The sequence below is a fragment of the Cardiocondyla obscurior genome, linkage group LG07 (genome assembly GCF_019399895.1).
Source record: "Cardiocondyla obscurior isolate alpha-2009 linkage group LG07, Cobs3.1, whole genome shotgun sequence".
Classification (NCBI taxonomy): domain Eukaryota; kingdom Metazoa; phylum Arthropoda; class Insecta; order Hymenoptera; family Formicidae; genus Cardiocondyla; species Cardiocondyla obscurior.
The window spans coordinates 7,970,223-7,989,748 of NC_091870.1; the positions used below are offsets into that span (position 1 = coordinate 7,970,223).

Sequence of the window (19,526 nt, forward strand, 5' to 3'; positions counted from 1 at the left end):
GACCACCTACCAGGAAATTAAAGTGCCTCGTCCGATTTCTGAGAGCGCTCCGGATCACCATCGCCCGAAAGTGCGTATTTCAGAAATAACGACGTCGTTTCGACGCGCGTAAGTGGACCTTCGGGCTCGGGGCACGTGTAAAATTAATCGACTCTCATTCGGTCAAAGTTAATTCTCGGACAAATTCTTAATCACCCGTGCGAGTAAAAAAAAAAAAAAATGTTGTAATTAATCGGGATCGCTCTATACCGCGCCAAGTGTGAGAATTAATATTTTTAGCCGGCTTTTGAGAGATAAACAAAGGAGAGCTTATTTTTCTGCGTGAATAATATATTATTATTATTATTTTTTTATTTTTAATTTCCGTCGCTTCTCTTTGCTTCCCGCTGATGTTATCTCATTATCCCATCCCTGTCAGAGATTCATGACGAATTTAAGTGATAAATGCATATATATCCTTCGCAACGAATATAACTAATATCGACCGGGTGCATTGAATTCGGCGGGCTAGCACTCCCGATTAAATTAATCGGCGGAGCGTTCCTCTTCTCGGACGACGGTAATTCTCGCGAGAAGATCTCTCGATTGCGCGTAATTCTCCGTGTCCATTAGCGGGACGGCGATTTTCAGCAGCACCATCGTTCCCGGCGCTGCCGAAATGGGCGCGGGGGTATCTCCGTTGAGCGTAATGTAAATTTATGAGCTCGATATTGAGTTACCGCGATCGCGGGAAATCACGTACGCCGGCGTCGACCCCGCCGGGATATTCCTACAAAGAAATCCGCGGACGATGCACCCTGCGCTTCTTGACTGAGATTTCTTTTCACCTCGCGCTCGAGCATGAGCGATGGCGCTAGAGTGACTAAGGATGACACGGTCGAGGAATCCGCTGCGGATGAATAAATGGCCGATTTCGTTCGATTTTTAAGATCCCGCTACCAGAAATTAATCGCACTAAAACATTTCGTAGTTAAAATTTACTGCGTCGCAAAGGTTGCGGACTAACCGTGGAAATTACGAGTCTGAATGCTGTGGCTGGCGATAGCGTTTAATCTTATTATTTTCGTACTTGGTGTAAGACGATAACTAGCGCACGTTGTTAATAAAATATTAATTAAAATTTAAATGAATAAAATAGTATTTATAATATTGGTCACTCAGGACGGTTTTCAAATATTAGAACTATTGAAAACTTTTTTCTTGATTAGAAAGAATTCTTTTAAATTAGATCCCGAGATATAAAAGAAAAGGAGAAAAAATTCTTTCCTATCAGAAGCATTCGATTTTAAATTATTTTTATCTTACACGATCACTCTCAAAATTGTGTCTTAATTATATATATATTTTTTTTTTTTTTTTTAATTATTACGTTTCAGTAGTTCATGTAAATATTTTTTCAATGGCTTTAAAGAAATTTAGAAAGCGCCGATTAAAAGTCAACATATGGGTCGAGTAATCTGTTCTAATTCTAATTAATATCTCGATTTTATGCAACAAAATTCACCCGCAGTTTTACTCGCAATAGTTTTACGGCGTACGAGCGCTTTTGAGTAGTTATTAAACTGAAGTACACCGGATTCATCGGTCCGTTCGTTTTTGCTGGATTTATGTCGGGCAGATAGGACACGTCGTGTTTGGGGGAAAAACTTTCTAGATAAATGTCGTTGCGCAGTATGCGCCCGGCGTTGCAGTCGATCATCGTGGAATCACGATAATCGAGTTGAAAACGATAATGCCCGTGCACTTCGCCGGCGTCGTTCATGAGGATTGTAAAACGGAACGAAAATGCAATCAGGCCGCTCGATAGTTTTGATGGTTCCGCCGTCGTAAAGCAACTTTTACGGCGGTCTAATATTGATGTGTTTAAATTTTACAGCGAATCTCAATTCCTTACAACTCCGTCCACTCCTGTTTTTCTGCGTCGGAGTCTCGTCAAAAATCAACGGATAATCCCCTGTATATTTAGACGCCGCGTAACAATCGTTATTAATTATCCGGGGATTGTTTTTTCTTTTTGCCGCGGTGGGAAAAATTAAGTCATTAATGTTTTCAACATCGGAGCCGAGGAAAACACATTCTTATTTCATGCCGCGAAAAGTGGATCTCCGCGTAATGATGAAAATTAAATTCCGCGTCCTCTTAACGGAGCTCGAATTCGAGTATTCTTAAAGGATCATTTCTCGCCGTATTGTTAAAGCATGAAGCGATGACGGTTCATCTCGGAGTTATATCTAATCGTCATGAATAAATTCCGCAGGAGCGACCGGCGTGCGTGAAACTTTGATCGCCGTTCAATTAGCCGCTCGATGACGCCGAATAATATTCTTTGCGCCGTATTCAGCCGTAGGAACTATTAATCGTCTAGCCGGTCCGTCTAGGAATATTCATCGCCGCGAAGTAAGAGAAACGCGGTCACTTAAGAAGCTCGCTCCCGATCGCGAGGCGAGATCTCGCTGAAAACGGCGCGGAAAGGCGCTAGACGCTCGCAAACGAGTACCGGCACGCGCTAATTATGAGTAATAGAGCGCCAGTTAGCATGGGTCGGGCCGGGGATTAGTACGGGTGCGGGAGAAATAAAGGATCCAGACTCGACACGTAGGCTCGCGATTGGGGGCGAGCGGCGCTAGGGATGGCGGCGCGTCGACGGCGCGAGGACTAAAACTGTCAGCTTTGACAAATCTACGAGCGACGTCCTAATAAATTCAATTAAACAATTATATCCTCCCCCGGCCGCGCGGGGCGCAGAGGGGCGAGAGGGCGAGCCATTTCTGAAGTTTATAGCCGGTCTCAGATCAAGCGTAGCGCGCGGCCCGGGGGATGTCCTGGAGGGCGGTTCGTCTTAATATAAAGCGAGTTGGTAAGTTTGGTACTACCAGCCAGCGGAGGCTAACTTATAATGCGATTTGTTTAATCGGCGCCAACTACTTTGTTCCGCCCAGCGTTTTCCGTCGTTATCCTTTAAGAAGGACGCGGAGGAGGGCGCACTTTCCGTCTTTCCGTCCTCCCGCCGAGGTCCTCGCGATATCTCGCGTAACGATATGTAGTATCGAACGGTCCCTTGACGTTGATGTCTCTCGCGTAAGCCGGAACTCGCGGACAGAGAGCATCGATGACCTGACCGTCGCGCCTCTCGGTCTTAGAATTTTATAATGAAACGTAAGAGATGACTTATTATGGGCCGTCGTAAAAATGCAACGCGAAATTAATTTAAATAAAATAAAAAAATTTTTTTAGACCCCGATAACGATATAAACGAACGTAGGTTTTTAACTCGCTATGTCGATTATCAGAAAATAGGGTAATCAACGTCATTTTACGTCATTTATTCTCCAAAGGAAATGAGACGTCATACGTGCAAATATAGGAAATCCTCTGTTCTGCTTCCAGGCCGCGAAATGACATTAATTGGGCAGTTTACTCGGAGAGTGACGTGTGCAACGAATTATAGAGATTTTACCGAAATAAATTACACAGTATTAACTTGTATTTGCATTTCTGTATTCATTGTGGTTCAGAATATGCTTGACTCGTCCATACGAAAGTAGTATACGTTACTTATACCTGCGTTTTATATACAAAAAACTTTATTTCATTAATATCTAATCTTGTGATATTTACTTGTTGAAGTTTAACGAATCATCGCGACGACTAATAATATCGGAATAACATAGAAATTTTTAGAAATCACTCACTAATTAATAGAATTATATATATTCACTCAATTTTATCAAAATCTTGCCGAGATATGTGAGGTCGGATTAAATATTATACGAGCACAATTTCAAGATTACGCCTCAAAATAGAAGGTTCTCAATTTTTTATTTGCCGAAGGAAGTTATCCCGTCGTTTTTGCGATAAACACAAGGAACGGTGAAACATTCAGCGGCGCGAGGCGTGCAAATTGTTCACGTTTGTGGTTAAAAGCGCCTTTATCTCCCTTCGGCGTTTTCAATTCGTCATAAGATCACCCGTGCGGCATCGGAGGAAGCCGAATTAGGTTCGTCTAACGATTTCGTCGATAAAGTTCTAATAAAACATACGGTTTTCGCCAAAATTAACCTGTTGTTTCGCACGCGTCATCTACATTTCATCGTCGTCGATCCCGCCGCTCGATTTTTCGCAAATCCTCCGAAAAATATATACCACAGCTAAGTTTACCGAGGACGTTTTTCTCTCCGCGATTCTTCGCGACGGCGTTTTTTCGTCCCGCTTTGCCTTCGCGCCGAAAAAGAGCTCGTAGCTCTTCCCGCGGGAGACCGGGACGGTCCCGTCCTCGTTACGCGGATTAATAGACACTTTACGTTCTTTTCGGACAATCTGGGAAATTAGCGTCGGCCGAGCGTAACTCATTCATGGGTAGTTAACGGCGGATAGCTGGAGCTCCGCCGGACTTAATACGCGAGTCATAAGTCGTGAAGTTCTTGCGCTAAGGCAGGCGCCCGGCCACCGAAAAGAAGACGTCAGGATAAAGGCAGAGGGGGCGAACGGAGGGTTAGACAGCGTAGGGAAGAGGTCGGGAACGGAAAAGAAGGAAGCCGGGGGAGAAAAAGAAGGTCGCGGGAGATGGTGGATGACAGGGACAGGGGACGGGCGGCGAGGGGTGGGCTGGCGGTAGAAAGTGGCGGCGAGGCGCCCGGGGGTGGAGGAAGAATATGCGGCTGCAAGAAAGAGCCGTCCAATATTTCAGCGCGGGACGATCGCGCGACTGAGCGACCGAGCGACCACTTGAAATATCTTGTCGCCGGGGCGAAAACTTTCGGGCACCGGCGGCCGCTGAAACATGCTGACGTAACGGTACGTAGGGGTGGCGGGCGGGCGTGGGGAAAACTCGAAGCCATCCCGGTCGACTCGAATCGAAAAGCGTCGCGATCCGCCTGACTCGCGACTGACTTGTTCCACTTCGCGAATGCACAAACTGCGCCACGTCGTCCTTGCAGTACCCTGATTTTTTTTTTTTTTTCTCTCTCTCTTTTTTCGTTGCATCGCGTGGACGAAAATTAGACGATTTAACTGAAAGAGCCTACAGACGATAGAAATTACAATCAACGATTAATTTTTTTCTTGCAAATTAAGCGACGGACTCGGGAAGTTCAACATTTATGCATTTTTACGTTGTTTTCTAAAATCGGAGAATTTGCGAAAGACTTTCAACTAATGTTAGTTTTATTCGATTGTTAAGTTTCATGTAATATTTATATACGTTACCAATGTGAGGTTCTAAAGAGTTGTGTGCAGTTTTACGGTAATCGAATGGAGCCTGAAAGATCATGTCACGCTAACGATGTTACGACGAGCCAATTTTCCGCAAGCTGATTTGAGCTGTCGCAGATAAAATATTCATGGGCTAATTAAGAATAAGTGTCCCCGAATATGCCGACAATAATACGTCGGTGAATCGTGTTTAAATGTATAGCGAGCGCGCCGCTTTGATGCCAAATTAACGTTGTGAATTCAGTCACGAAGATAATTAAGCACCGAGATTTAGTAAAACAAGGCGAAAAGTAATTAAATGACGTTACGTGAAATAATTAAGAGGGAGGGGGAGAGATGCCTGCTCTCAGATATTTACGATACAAAACGTTCGACGTGTCTAGTAGATTTTATATTATATTAACCTAAACAGATAAACGAGATTAACGTGCGGCGGCAAATATACAAATTTATACGATAAACACGTTTAATATGATTGTACAGGAATAAAGTAAAATTACACTTTGTAATGTGAGTAGGATTTGCATAGCGCACGAATTTTAATTTAAGTTGAAACACAATTTTTTTTTTTTTTTTTTCCAACGACATGGAAGAATCGCGTATTAATCGAGCGGCATTTTTCAGATTTCCAGCGACGTGGAAAAATCCGACGGCCATTATCTGACGGCCAATATCTTTCATGAAGCGTCCTTTTATAGATCCTTTACGGTTTTTTTTTTTTTTTTTCCTTTCAAGAAGCTTAGAATATCGATCTTTCATAGAAAAGATATAATTAAAAATTGCTGATCTTCGTTACTTTGTAATAAGACGTGCTGCCGGTCGTGTTTTAATTAATGGCGATGAGACCCTGGAATAATTTACCGCGTAAAATTTGTCGAAATTGTCTAATTTTTATTTTCATTAAAAGATTTTATTACGAGAGAAACTTATAATTTATTCGAGCGTGGTGTTCGCTTTCTGTATATCGTTTTCTGTACCGTTTTCTTCTATTTTCTATCTTTGGGATTCGTACTTGCAAAGATTGCCGAAATCTCCCTCTTCCTCCGGTCGTGCTGAAATCGATAATCAGCGTGAAACGACGCCGTTTATCGCGAGCGAACGCGCTGAAGTCGCGGCAATACTTTCAGAGCGCCTAATTTAATTTTACGATACAGAGACGATCCAACATTGGCGGGTATAAACCTTAACTATCGCCGAATTACGGACGGAGGTCGAAGGTCATGCGAAACGAGCTAAACGTCGCAATCTCTTGGCCAAGAAAGGCCGATATACTAAGTGCAGTACCAATTACGCATCCTCCTTCATCTAATCTTTATAATATTAAAAAGAAGAAAATTACTAAATATACATCAATAAAACATAAAAGAAATTGTCGAATCAAATTTCCCAAACTTAACTTAAATAATCAAATTTTATATATTTATTAATTTCAATTTAAATAATTCTCGCCAACAGAATCTCAGAATTTCTAACTCGTTTTCCAACTAATGAGGAAGTCTGGATTAGTCCGCGTATTAAAAGAAATCACTTTAAATTATCGCCGTGACAATTTTTCTAGTCTATAACGATCAGAGAACTCGAATGCATTTTTGGATCGCTCGACGTGATCGGTACGAGCTGCAGTCTCCGGCGCGATCGAGTAGTCCCGTACGTCTCGCAGGAGACGGAGAGACCCAGCCAACCAGCCAGCCACCCAGCCAGCCAGCCAGCCAGCCAGCCGGTTCGGCCGTTGTGCTAGGGGTTGAAGTGGAACTGAGCCGTACAACACGGGGTGTGCGGGACGACGGCGCCGGAACGGCGCGCCGCGGCGCCACGTGGCCAGCCCTCCCACACCCACCGCTATCTTGCCACGTACCCTCCTTCGGCGCATCGACACGCGTCTTTCGCCCCCTCGCACCAGTGAGCCCACCATCTCCCCCCTCCTTCCCCCTTTCCCGTCCCCTTTTCTCACCCCTTTTCCTCCGCTTTCGTTTCCCCCCCCCCGTCCTTCCCTCCGCGCCACTCGACAAGGATAACCCTCCACGTTCTTCTTCTTGCTCCTTCCGCACCCTCTCGCTCGTCACCCCATCCCCTTTCCTTCTCGGCGGCCGACCGGCACCGATGCCTCAATCTGGATTCGAATTGTCGCGTATCTCGAGGAGCGCGAACCTAATTCCCTTAGCACGGGGAACGGCGCGGTCTCTTCGATAACGACCGCCAGTCGAATAATTTTCTTAGCGATTTTTCCTTCTCAGGGTTCGTTATTCTCCTGTGTTCCTCGAAACGAAAAGTACGCGGGGGAAGTTGATTAGAATTGGCCGAGGGGCCTCGGCTGTCTGCGGCTGCAAAGGTGACACATTGACCCTTCCCATCCGGTTAAAAAAAAAAAAAAAAAAATTTGAAGTCGCACGACGCCTTATAATAAAAGAATTAAGTACAAAGTAACAAATACGATTAAAAGGATAAATCAAACAGGCACCGTTTAACGCGCGTTCTCCCCGCGGATATCTCGACTGTTTAAGGACGCCGTTCTTAATTCGTAATTTCAGCATGCATAACGATAAACGTCGCCGCGGGTATTATACGGCGTCGTTTCCTCCGGCCGTATATTTCCTCGGGAAAAGCGGCGGCGGCGGTGAGTGCAAAATCACGAGGGTGAGAGAGCGATACGCCGGGACGGCTGCGGGGCAAGGGAGAACGCGAAACGAAACCGGGGAACACGTGGGGCAAATAAATATGGTCGGCGCGCACGTGCCAAAACGTACGCCCGGGTGGGCTCGTAATTTTTGGCGGTGACGATTTTTCAAAATCAAACGTAACCAAAAGATCGCGCTATAAATTTCTCTCCTCCGCGCTCTCCTCCCCGTTCGTCCCCCGGCCGTTCTCCACGCCCGCTCGTAGATACATTGCGTAACGACACGTAACTCAATGTAATTCAATCGGCCCCGCATTTTTGCTCACGTTACTGCCATATATCAGCAGGCAGATCATACATCGGCATGGTACGCCACCACTATCCTCCCGACTAACTCCCCTCCGCGCCAATGACAGATAGAAATGGCGGCGCCGGCATGGAAATTAAAAATATAAAAAACTGGTGCTCTATGCAAAGCTAACGCAACCTATTTTTTCAAATTGAATCGGGCCGCGCTCTCTTCGTATATTGAACGTATCCCGGTGCCGCCGCGGTAATGGACGATCGAAATGGAGGGCCGATACGACCGTGTAATTGTGCAATTGGTAGCGGGCGTTATTATTAATGCCGTCGCGATCAGCTCTTTAAATACTTTACACGCCGAAGGAGAGATTGCGCTCGGTGTTACCGAAGCTTCCTCGCACGCGATTCACATACAGCTGAGGGGGAAAAAAAAGATATTTGATATTTCTCTTTTTTCCTTTTTTTTTTTTTTTTTTGCTTTAGATAAATATTGGGATCAAAATTATTGCGCGATATTGAAGTTCAATTTATATGTCCGATGAATGTCGTGCTGCACATCGTACTGAGTAAATATAATTGTTAAAAATGCAACGGCACTCTACCTGCTATCCTCGGTTTCTTTTTGCATTTGTAATTTAATTGTGCAGAAGAAAATAATTATACAGTTTAAAAAAAAAAATATATATTATTTTTTTTAGAATGACTTCGTAGATCGTATAAAAATTCTAATTGTGTGTGATTTCAAGAAAAAAATAGCGAATAATTATTGTCGTATAAAGAGAAAAAGAAGTGATAATTATATGAATTTCTTACATTCTACCAAATGTAAAACCGAATTATTCGGCGGCACTGTTTGCTTTGTAATATCAGTAGCATTATAATTAATGTCGCTATTAGTGTAATTATATACGTTCTACGTGTGTACTTAATTCGTAATTAACAGCGTTTGACCTAGAATGAAACGTGAATGCTGCCATATATGCGTGCGCATTGTATTGCCCGCGTAAATATTTACCCCGTTCGCAAGTTAGACGTGCAATATTTTGTAAAACGGGCGAAATCCCGCTCCTCGCGAGCCATAGAATTTCAGATACGCCATTAACACTATTATTTAGTGACGTTCTGCCGCCTGAAAATGCATGAGCATTATAATAAACGGTCGCGAAAGTGTGTTAGCGTTGCGAAATAATTTTCCCGTCAAAAATACCTTTCGCGTCGAAGGGTTTTTATTCCCTTTTCCTACGCGGATCAACGCTGAAACATTCGCCGTGAGCATAAAAAAACCGGTAATTGGTAATCGACTCAGATCGCGTAGCGAAACACCTCGCGAAATGGAATCCGGAAAACGCGATCGGGCGTTTGCGAGGCGACAGTTAATTACCGGTCGCGAGGAAAGTCGACTAGTCTCATTGGCATGGAAATGCCCGCCACTTCCGCGTCGTTAAAGACGATATAGCTTCGATTAATTGTACCCTTCTTGCCTCGTGCGCGCAGCCGACAATGCGCGTTGAATTACTACGATTACGCGATCGGGAAAAGGGGAAAATGGATCCTGAGAACCGAACGAAATCGCTTCTTCCAAAGTTACCGGCGAAACATTTTAATTCAAAACGCCGATAGACAAAGGCTGCCTCATCTCGCGATTGTCCGATCTCTCCTTTCTTTCGCCGAGATATTCGAACGCCGTTTCGTTAAACATTCAAATTTTACACGAACGCGGCGTTAATTTGCTTAGTAATAATGAATGCGATCGCGAGATACTTGAACTTTCCTCTCAGTCGCCAGGTGTGCCCCGTGCATTTTTTAATTTCGCCCAATTATACATTATACCTTGTGAAAACGCGAAACGCCGAGCACCTGGGAATTGAAGCGCGGCGGGTGGCGGAAGGTATATGGATTCGGGCCGGGAACTGGCGGAAAAAAGAGGAAGATGACATCGAAGTGCAGAATCCATTAGCGGGTCCAGGCGAAGGGCGGACGGGAGGAGCCGCGTTTTAGCATCGACGCCCGATCTTTCATCCCGCTGAAAGAGCTTTTGTACTTGTGCGAATGAATGAACGCCCGGGCTACCGGCCACCCCCTCCGTGCTTTATCCTCCCCGCTGGTATCTGAACCTACCGGCACCGAACGTCCACGCGATACACGTGTCAGGAAGATTATCGGATCCGGCGATCCCAAAAAATTTCAGGCTGGAACTTTCGACTTCTTGAATCTAAATCTGATATAAACAAATACTTTTATCTTTAACTTTAAATTTGCCAGAAAGGAACAACCCGAAGTCAAATTTAAAAAAAAAAAAAGAAAAAAAATTTTTCGAACTTTGAAAACGCGATTTTCACACACGTCGAATTATCCGCGCGTGTTTGGACGCAATTTACATTCTCTTCCCCTCGTCGATGCAAAATCTGGCCCCTTTGTCGTATTAAATAGGCCAATTACGATCGATTTGAAATTAATGTTTCTCGCGCGAACGGCGAGAAACAGCGCGGCCTGTGGCTACATGCGACGCGTTCGCAATAACGCGAGTAGCGGTGTCACGTCGATGTTACGATCGTTAAAGCGCCGTTAAACCCACCCGCCGTTAAATCCGCATTCGCGAAGCGCGTTCTGGCGAAGACGCGATTCTCTTCCTTTCACTTTCCTTGCGCTCGGTGCCCCTCGCTCTTCTCGGTATTTAGCTGGCGCCACGTTCACCGCCTTCTTGTTCGAACCGACGTCTCGAGTATTCGACGTGGTCCAAGGTCGCGGGAAAATATCAATGACGCTCGCAATAGAGATAGTCGGAAAAGTAAAAGGCGAGAAAGACGGGATCGGGTGAAAAATTCACGCGGAACAGAGCACGTGCTGAGTTATTAACGCCGCATCTAATCTCGAAGCCGCGTGACGCAATTAATCATTCAGCCACGATCGGGTTACATCTGAAGGGGAGATCAATAAGTCAATACCGTTTTCTGAATTAAGTATAAAATGTAATGTTTCTGCGGGATAATTTCGCCCGGTTTCACTTATTCAGGGGGATTAAATAATGCCCGGTGGCGTGGTAATTATTCAGCGCGCTAATTATTTATTCAAATTTTGCGATTTTGGGGATTTTACACGCGAGAGCGGCTCCCTTTCAATCGGATAATAACTGTTCAACGCGTTCAACACCTCTCGCCTCCTGCGTCTCTTAAGGCTCCTCTTTTCACCTTTGGATCCTCTATTCCGCGTTTCTGCGTCACTCCGTCCCTCGCGAATCTTTCCCTCTAACGGAGGGACGGCGTGAAACGGAAGTGACAAGAGGGAAGAGATACCTCGTGGCAAACGAAGGACATCGCTCGAGCGAGCAAACGGAAATCGGTTTGATATTGGTATGCTGCCAATGCAGGCGATGGGAGGCGGGGGAGAACGAGAGACGGAGGCGAGGGCGATCGGTCGTCGCTCACAAAGTGGATCAGCCGCGTGCATAAAGCTCGAAAGCTCGGAGGGGAAAAAAAATCGCGAAGCGCGCCACCGTTCCGACATCACCCGGGCCCTCCTCGCCCCCCGGTAAATATTAGCCCGTCCGGGATCTAGCCCGTTACGGGACACTTTTTCTTCGCTGTCTCAGCGCGTTCCCGTTCACATAAACAAAGTAATGACGCGCCCGCCAACGCGAAACCCAATTCCCGGATTTCGGCGCTAGCCAGCCAGCCAGCCAGCCAGCCAGCCAGCCAGAGCGACGGTGGATGTAGCCTGTATCCGCGTGCCGCACACACGCGACCGGGGCCACGTATCGTCGTACGTGTTACGAACACGGTCGCGAACGGTAAAAGCCACCTCGGCGTGCATGTAAATCACTCCCGACGACGTCGACTACGACGACAACGACGACGGCGACGGCGACGACGGGAACCCCGTCCCCCTAAATCCTCCCTTTTCCGCCTCCTGCCGGCGCGCAGGTTGCGTGCATCGACTCACTCCGCTGATATCAGCTATCGACTTCTCGCTAAACAATGCTTCGATCGCGAACTGCGAGCCCTCTCTTTTTCTCTTTAGCGTTTTCGACCCCTAGCTCCTTCTTTTTTCTTTTTTCTCTCCCTCAGTTCCCTTTTTTTTTTTTTTTCTCTCAACTTCCAGCCCGATATCCGTTACCTGGGCCACCCTGGCCTCGTCCCTTCGCCTCTACTTCTTTGTCTCGGTCTTTTTTCTTGTTCGGAGTAGCTTCTTCTACCTCTCGATCGGAGTGTCCAGGTATCTATTGCTTTAGCTTGTCGTCCTTGTTCTCAACTTCACCTCGTGTTCTTCTTTTCTTGGGCGCCTATCTTGGTCCCGCATCGCCGACCTTGTTAGCGTGTTGCTAGCTTATACATTATTTTTACTTCGGCTTCGATCTTGATCCTGCTATCCTCGCTCCTTTGCATTCTTCGAATTGAGATAAGTTTCCTCCTCCCTTTCTCTTTCTCTCTCTCTCCACCCCTCCTTGTTTTCCTGTCTCTCCCGATATTTATTAGCTCGCCACGTCGTTCTCGCTCTTTTAACGCAAGTCCTTCTCTGCGATCCGCGCTCCTTTTGCCCTCGCTTCTCTATCCTTCTCGATATTTATTTCCTTATCGCGTCCCCGCTGCTTGAAACTCCGTTTCTTTCACGACGCGTCCTTCCGCGTTAGTCCTCTTTCCTTGCCCTCCGTTTTAATCTTGTTCCGTCGTCCTTGTTCTCTTACTTTTAAACGATTACGACTTCTCTCGCCTTTGTCTCCGGTCATTCCTTGTACTTATTGTCCATTTGTATCGTTCCTTACTTTTTTTTGAGCTCCGTTTCTTTCCAACTTTTTTCGTTGAAATTTTATTCTTTTTATTTTTCGCGATTATTTTTAGTTTTTTTTTTTTTTTCTTAACCTTCTATTCTATTTATATTACACGTTTCCGTTTTAAATTAAAATCGCGATCATTAATCGAGTGACATTATCGCGGCGGTCAGTCGTTTACTTTCATTCCGTATTTGCGCTCCGTCGATCGTCCACAACTTCTTGCCCCCGCTGGAAACTGTGTTACTGAAGTTTCGCACACTTTTGCACGGCGAGAGTCACTCTCCCAGAAATCGACGCGATTTTTGTAACAACCTAATATAACGGCAGCATTACGTCATCTCGACCTAACTCCCCCGACCTCTTTACTCCCCCTGACGGCCCCCTTTTTCGTCCTCGTTCCTCCTGTCGCGATCCTTTCCTTACGTTCTCTTCCAATCTGCACAACTATCGCTTCCGGTCGCCTCCCGTCGCCGGCCATTTCGACAGACGTCGAGAGATCGCGTCGGAAGAGAGGGATTTTGATCTCACTCTTTCTCTCGGTCTCTCTCGCGGTCCGGGGAAAAACTTTTTAATATCAGGAATGAAAAAGTTGATGCCACGGTCGACTTCCTCCGGGGCCGAGCTCGTTCATCGCGTAGCCGGACCAATTTAGGGCAATGGATCAAGCGCGAGAAAATAGCCGAAACGGCCCTTTGGCGGCACCGGTCCTGGAAGTTCCCGAATTTCGCGAGATCATGCCGAGACCGCCTTTCTCAATTGAATTCCCCCGCCGGCGCATTAATCGAATGCCCGTTATCGAATTTTCTTGCTAAATGCTAATTATTTAAGCGCCGAAGTCAAGACGCTTTAAACGATTCAGTTTCGAGCCCGGATTAAGTGTTCAAAAAAATTCTGTACTTCGAAGTATCGTATTAAAAATACGACAAAGTTATTTTTTTTTTCTTCTTTTAATTGCATTGCAATAATAACATTTTTCCGTTTTATCAAAACATCTTCTACGTAGAGTTTTGCGATACTAAAATGTAATTGCCGCTTGATAATTTTAGAAGCTTTCTTGACGATATATTCGACGATAGTTTGGAAATCTGTATTTATTCAAGTACCGCGTTGTCAAGCTCTTAACGAAACGAAGTTATCATGCCTAATTATAAGTCACGGCGCTTTGGTAAAACACGTATATGTATAGAATGGAAAATACACGTCAAATTTGTTGGCACAAATGCTCAGAGTACTATTAGATATTTTATCCGCATATTTAGTTAATAAATACAATATCTCACATGATTATTAAACTACTGTAAAAGGTATTTTATTATTCGTTTATTGTTCGACTTTTGGATTTTTTAATATTTATTTTATATCCAAATTTAAATAACAATTTATATTTTATTTTCTTTTAAACTGAGAATACTATCATTAATTAACTTAAAAAAAAAAAAGGAACTGATTATTTTAAATAGCTAATACGCGTCTAATTAATGTTCTATGAAAAACTGAAAAGTTTGCCGAATAAAATTAGTGCAAGTAACGAAGCGCCGTATTTTCTTTTTCTGTTGCAGATGTACGGTACGCCGAGGACGAGAGGGTGAATCGACGACTTGTGATAAGACATAGACATAATGCCAGATTCAATGATGCCAGATTACGACGAAATACGTACTTTAAAAATGCCAATTTACGTTAGTGCAATTGTGGCGCGAGAAACTTGTCGCCGCGTGCGCGATCAACGTCGGCGAGCGGGCTTCGTCATCGCTTCATTAAACGTCATCAGTCTCTTTAACAACGAGTGCAAAAGACCGGGGGATGCTGGCGACAATCACGAGATTACGGGCTCTCGCAAACTTAAGAAAGAAATTTACGTAACATATAATACGAATAAATCAAACTTTAGTATAATGTGTCAAAACGTTACTTTGTAATTATTTTCCTTTGCAAGTGGCAAAAGAGTAGCGAATGGTTTCTCTTCTTCGAAGGTATCAATCTTTTCTGGATTGTACTTTGTTTTTTTTTTTCTTTTTTAATTTAATTTTATTTTAATTTTTTTTTTTTTTTTTTACGTGAATATTATTTCAACAGTTAATCTTAAATTCTGGAACGGTACCAGCAAATTGAACATTATTTATTAGAGATTATTAAGTTTTCACCCTGAGCTAATAATCACGAGGTATATGAGTTATTAATTGTTACGTTTATATACTTTGTTATTTAAATAATTTATTTTAATGTAAAATATTTGTACATCTACCCGGCAATCCAGAATTTAAGAATTAATTCGTGCTCAGTTCGATTATTCGATACGTTGCTGCGTAGCGTTACCTTTATGTAACAAAAGATTTTAAATGTCCAGCAATATTGCTCAAAAAAAAAAAAAAGTTCTGCCAATTTCACGTTCACATTGCATTAAATATTTTCCTGTCAATGACGGCCACGTCATCAAAATTATCGCCTATCGTCGAGTCAAAGTTCTCAGAGCTGTAATCTCGCGGGTATCGCGACTCTAATCTTCAAAATCAAGGACTGGAACCGCTAGGACAATATAGTCAAACGACGAGTAGCTTCAGCACGCTTCGAGCTCGGGGTGAACTTCGTTTTAATATTCTATACGATTTTTCTTTTCCACGCATTTCCGCCGAGGTCCTTCGAGGCAGGACTAAACGTAATTTTACGAACAATTGCAAATCGTGTGTCTTAATATTTTTTATAAAACCGTCAAAGTTCTTTAATCAATGTTAAATAATCGCAAATTTGTTTGGAAACGGTGCTATCGCTATTATATTAATTGTTATAAAAAAAAAAAAAAAAAACGCCTCTAATGTGCAAATAATTTGTCGTAAAACGGCAAATTGCATATTTTTTTCGCGCTATTTTCAATCCGTGCTTCGGAGCCCCTTCGATCTTGCGGTCGGCGGTATTCAAGTCAATTTTGAAAGACAATATCGGTCTGCCGGGGGTAGATTTACAACGCGGGCCACCTCGCGAAACGCGAACGAGTCGGCTGCGGTCGCTGTAATTTGCATAATTGCATGTTTGTAAGGACGCGGCGGCGGGAGGTTGAGACGAGCGAAGGACGATGAGGAATTAAGACTCGCCGATGTGCAATGCCGTGCATATAACGATCTCTGTCGTCTATAAAAGAAAGGGGGAGGAAAAAAAAAAGAAGAAGAAGTAACCTCATAGTGCTCCAAAACGCACGCAATCGTTGCACAATGCGCTCCTTTGTAAAAAACCGGTGTGCTCCGTTAGTGCGTTATTCCTTGTCGGCGTCCCGACGAGGGCGCTAATTAATGAAATTGTGCAAATTAGCTGTTTGTTCTTCTCTTATTTTTTTTAATACTCTAAAATTCCGTTTTATTTCGTAGAAGAATTAGCTCGCGTGCGATTTAGAACTCGGCACATTTAAAAGGAAAAGAATTGCTTTACGTAAAAAAAGAAAAAGAAAATTTATAATTTCTGTTACGAGTGATGGGAGTTCAGTGAAGCATAACGAACTCGAAATTGTGCTAGAATGAAATTTATAGTAAGGAGAGTCTAAAATTTTTTAATCATGGGAAAGTACCGAGCATTAATAGCGCATCTTCTTCCCGTAGGACGCACTGTGCAAAGAAATCTAAATATATAGCATATATATATATGCATTTATATATATATTTATATATATATATATAGATACATAGATATATGAATCGATATGAAAGAAAGATATACATTATATTATTGTATATGTAATTAATGCAACACAGAGATGCATACGAGAGAGTGGTTGCTAGCAGCGCTACATACAAAAAAAATTATAAAAAATATATATATATATACATATATATATATGATATTATATAGAAAATATTGAATATACTCTATACAGTAAAATATTGTACGTTTATTAGTGTTACATGGCATGTTATACATATATATATATATTATATATATGTATGTATTACGTACACGATATATATTATATATTTAGATTATATTAGTATATATTAGGTGTTAAGGTACAACTAATGTAAACGAGTCGCTACCACCAGTAGGCGAGCGTTAAAGTGTAAGTTTAGTCATCGATCAACCGACAAATCCACGACTTCGGCGTCGCGGAAACTTCATACCTGCTGCATCGAACTTAGGAAAAAGAAACCGGAAGGAAAGAATAGAGCGGGAGAGGTACAATTCGGCTATGAGCTGTACGACCCATCGGTGCTCCTTCCGAGGTAAATATGTAACTTTATATCGTTTTCGTTGGTGGAACAATAATCGTTAATCAATGTCGCCGCCAAGTAGACCGAGAGTGTCAAAATTCGTCGTCTGAATTCGCGAGTCGCAACAAATTCTCTCGCAGTAGGGAACGCCGAACTTCTCGAACGGATCCGGAAAGATTAGACCTTTCTCGGGTAATTAATAAAACTACGCGCTAGTTGTTAATATCGAAGGAGCTTAGAGAGAAAGAAAGCTGGCTCGTAAATACTAATCGAGCGACGTTGACCGCATAGACGACCGTAACCGCGAAATTTATCCGAAAGGTTCTAGATCTGGATAACGCGAGCGCTTATTTTTGCTATTTTAGAGCGATCGGGAGTTCCGGAAGTTCGCGATAAATCGAGGAAAAAAAAAAAAAAAAAAAATTAATATACATATAAATATACATATATATTTCGTGATATACTGTCGACGACGGAATGCCGTGCCTTTCTGGAGTCGTCCCGGGAATTTTGTATGGGAGATCGAGCCGCGACATTTTCTGACACTGTCGGTCGTGCGGTCCAGCGATCGTCGTGCCGGTTTTTCCACGTATGCGAGTCTGACTTACCGCGTAGGAGACGGACCAGAGCGAGAGCGCGTCAGGTCGAGCCCGCCTCGCCAAGACCGGCGAGAGAAAGAGAGACTTAGGCGAACCCGTCGGACGTTGTTATTTCCGTTGTTCCCGCGCGAGGTCGACGTTGAATCATGCAAAAATCGCCGACAGACGTTACCGAGTTTCCGGACGAACTTCTCCCGAGATCGACGTAGCTCGCGAGCCGCTCTAGGTGCTTAAAACGGAGACACGACTCACGTGAATTCGAGCTTACAGGTGACTCTAGTTAATAGCGCGGTCATGTTTTTACTCATCTTAGAGGTAAGTCGCATTGTGCGTTAACGAATTAGTCGGTGTCTTAGCCAAGGGAACGGTGCTCGCGACGCTCGGAACGGGCCCTTAGCTCCCGGTCGCGTTCCCCCAAGGGAAGGTGATCCCCAAGTCAACTTTTTACGACGCCACGTGACGATGTGATGTAAATTATTTAGCGAAAGAAAAATGATTCTTTAGGGAGAATAAGCTGTAGTTTTGCGGAAAGGTGCGTTTAGGAGTTAAATGCGCCCGGCTCACGTCCACCGTACTTCTCGCCTCGTTAACCGGATTCTGTCATCAAGTTCTTCAGTTGTTAATTAAAAGAACTGACGTACAAAGAAAAAGAAAAAAAAAAGAATTTACAATTAAATTACAATTACTTAGTAAGTAGATTTTTAAAGGAGTCTGCTTTGGGTTTGAAATTTATTTGATTATTCGAATGAATTTGATTGATGAAAGTCGCGAGGCACGGTGGACGCGAAACGAACGCGGCCAACGGAGATGTTCAATATGTCGTCGATTTCTATGTATTAGATATGCACGATATTTGGCACTGCGAGAAATTCACGGCGCGTCCGTCGCGCGCGCGTGCGAATAGAACGGAATCGAGATATCGTAAGTAACCGCGGCAGGCGAAATGAGGTCAATTCTATCGACATATATGATTAAGCTTAGACTATCTATGTGTGTACGATACCGATAACGAAGTCCCGTTCGACTGAAACTTACCGCCAATGCGATAAGTGTGCGACGCCGATCGATCTAAGCGACTGTCGATGATTAAAATTATAGATACTTGTAAAAAATCACGAGAAAAAAAATTAATTTTATTTTTATTACAAAAAAAAATATATATACATGCATATATATATTTTTTTTAATCGGCGAATTTATTCCAAAGATAATTGGAGAACTTTTAAACACCGAATAAAAAAAATAATCTTAAATTTTTTAGAACGTCGTGAAAAAAAAGAATTAATTATTTAGACATCATCGTCAGTCGGATTTAGTCGCCTCGGTTGCTTTTGAAAGTTTATAGGGTTTTATTAAAGTGAACGGAGAAACACGAAGGATGAGCTTTCCGTTTTGGCATAAATGTACGAAGTTACTCGTAAGTGTTCATAACGTAATAAGTGTAATTAGCACTTAGGGACGGAGTTGATTTACATACAAAATACATGTGTGACACTGTGGATAAATGGTTTTTTCACGGCGCAAAGACGTGAAAGCATGTATATTGGAATCAAATAAATGGTTTTTTTTTTTTTTCTTTCGAAAGTTGTCTTTCTTTCGACTCAATTATTGAAAAGGGAAATGCGCTGCGTTGCGATCAATGTTTAAAAAAAAAAAAAAAAAAAATGTCGAACACACTCTCCATGTCATGCGAGCTTGATTTTCGACCGAAATGGATTTTAAAGCATTAAAATGCATTAGTTCCATATACTGACTCCGAACACGGTCTCGCCAATAAAAAAGTTTATTCTCCTAACGAACGTATTCATAATAAAAAAAAAAAAAAAAAAAACAATAAA

At 43.2% G+C, this 19,526-nt stretch overlaps 1 protein-coding gene across 1 annotated transcript in view; it reads left to right on the top strand.

The window, feature by feature from the left end:
• Window positions 1-19,526, top strand: part of Foxo (forkhead box, sub-group O) — a 143,632-nt gene extending 124,106 nt beyond the window's left edge. The window contains exon 8 of the mRNA XM_070659300.1: window positions 14,456-19,526. The gene's annotated coding sequence lies outside the window, so the exon portion shown is untranslated. The remainder of the gene's footprint in view (window positions 1-14,455) is intronic.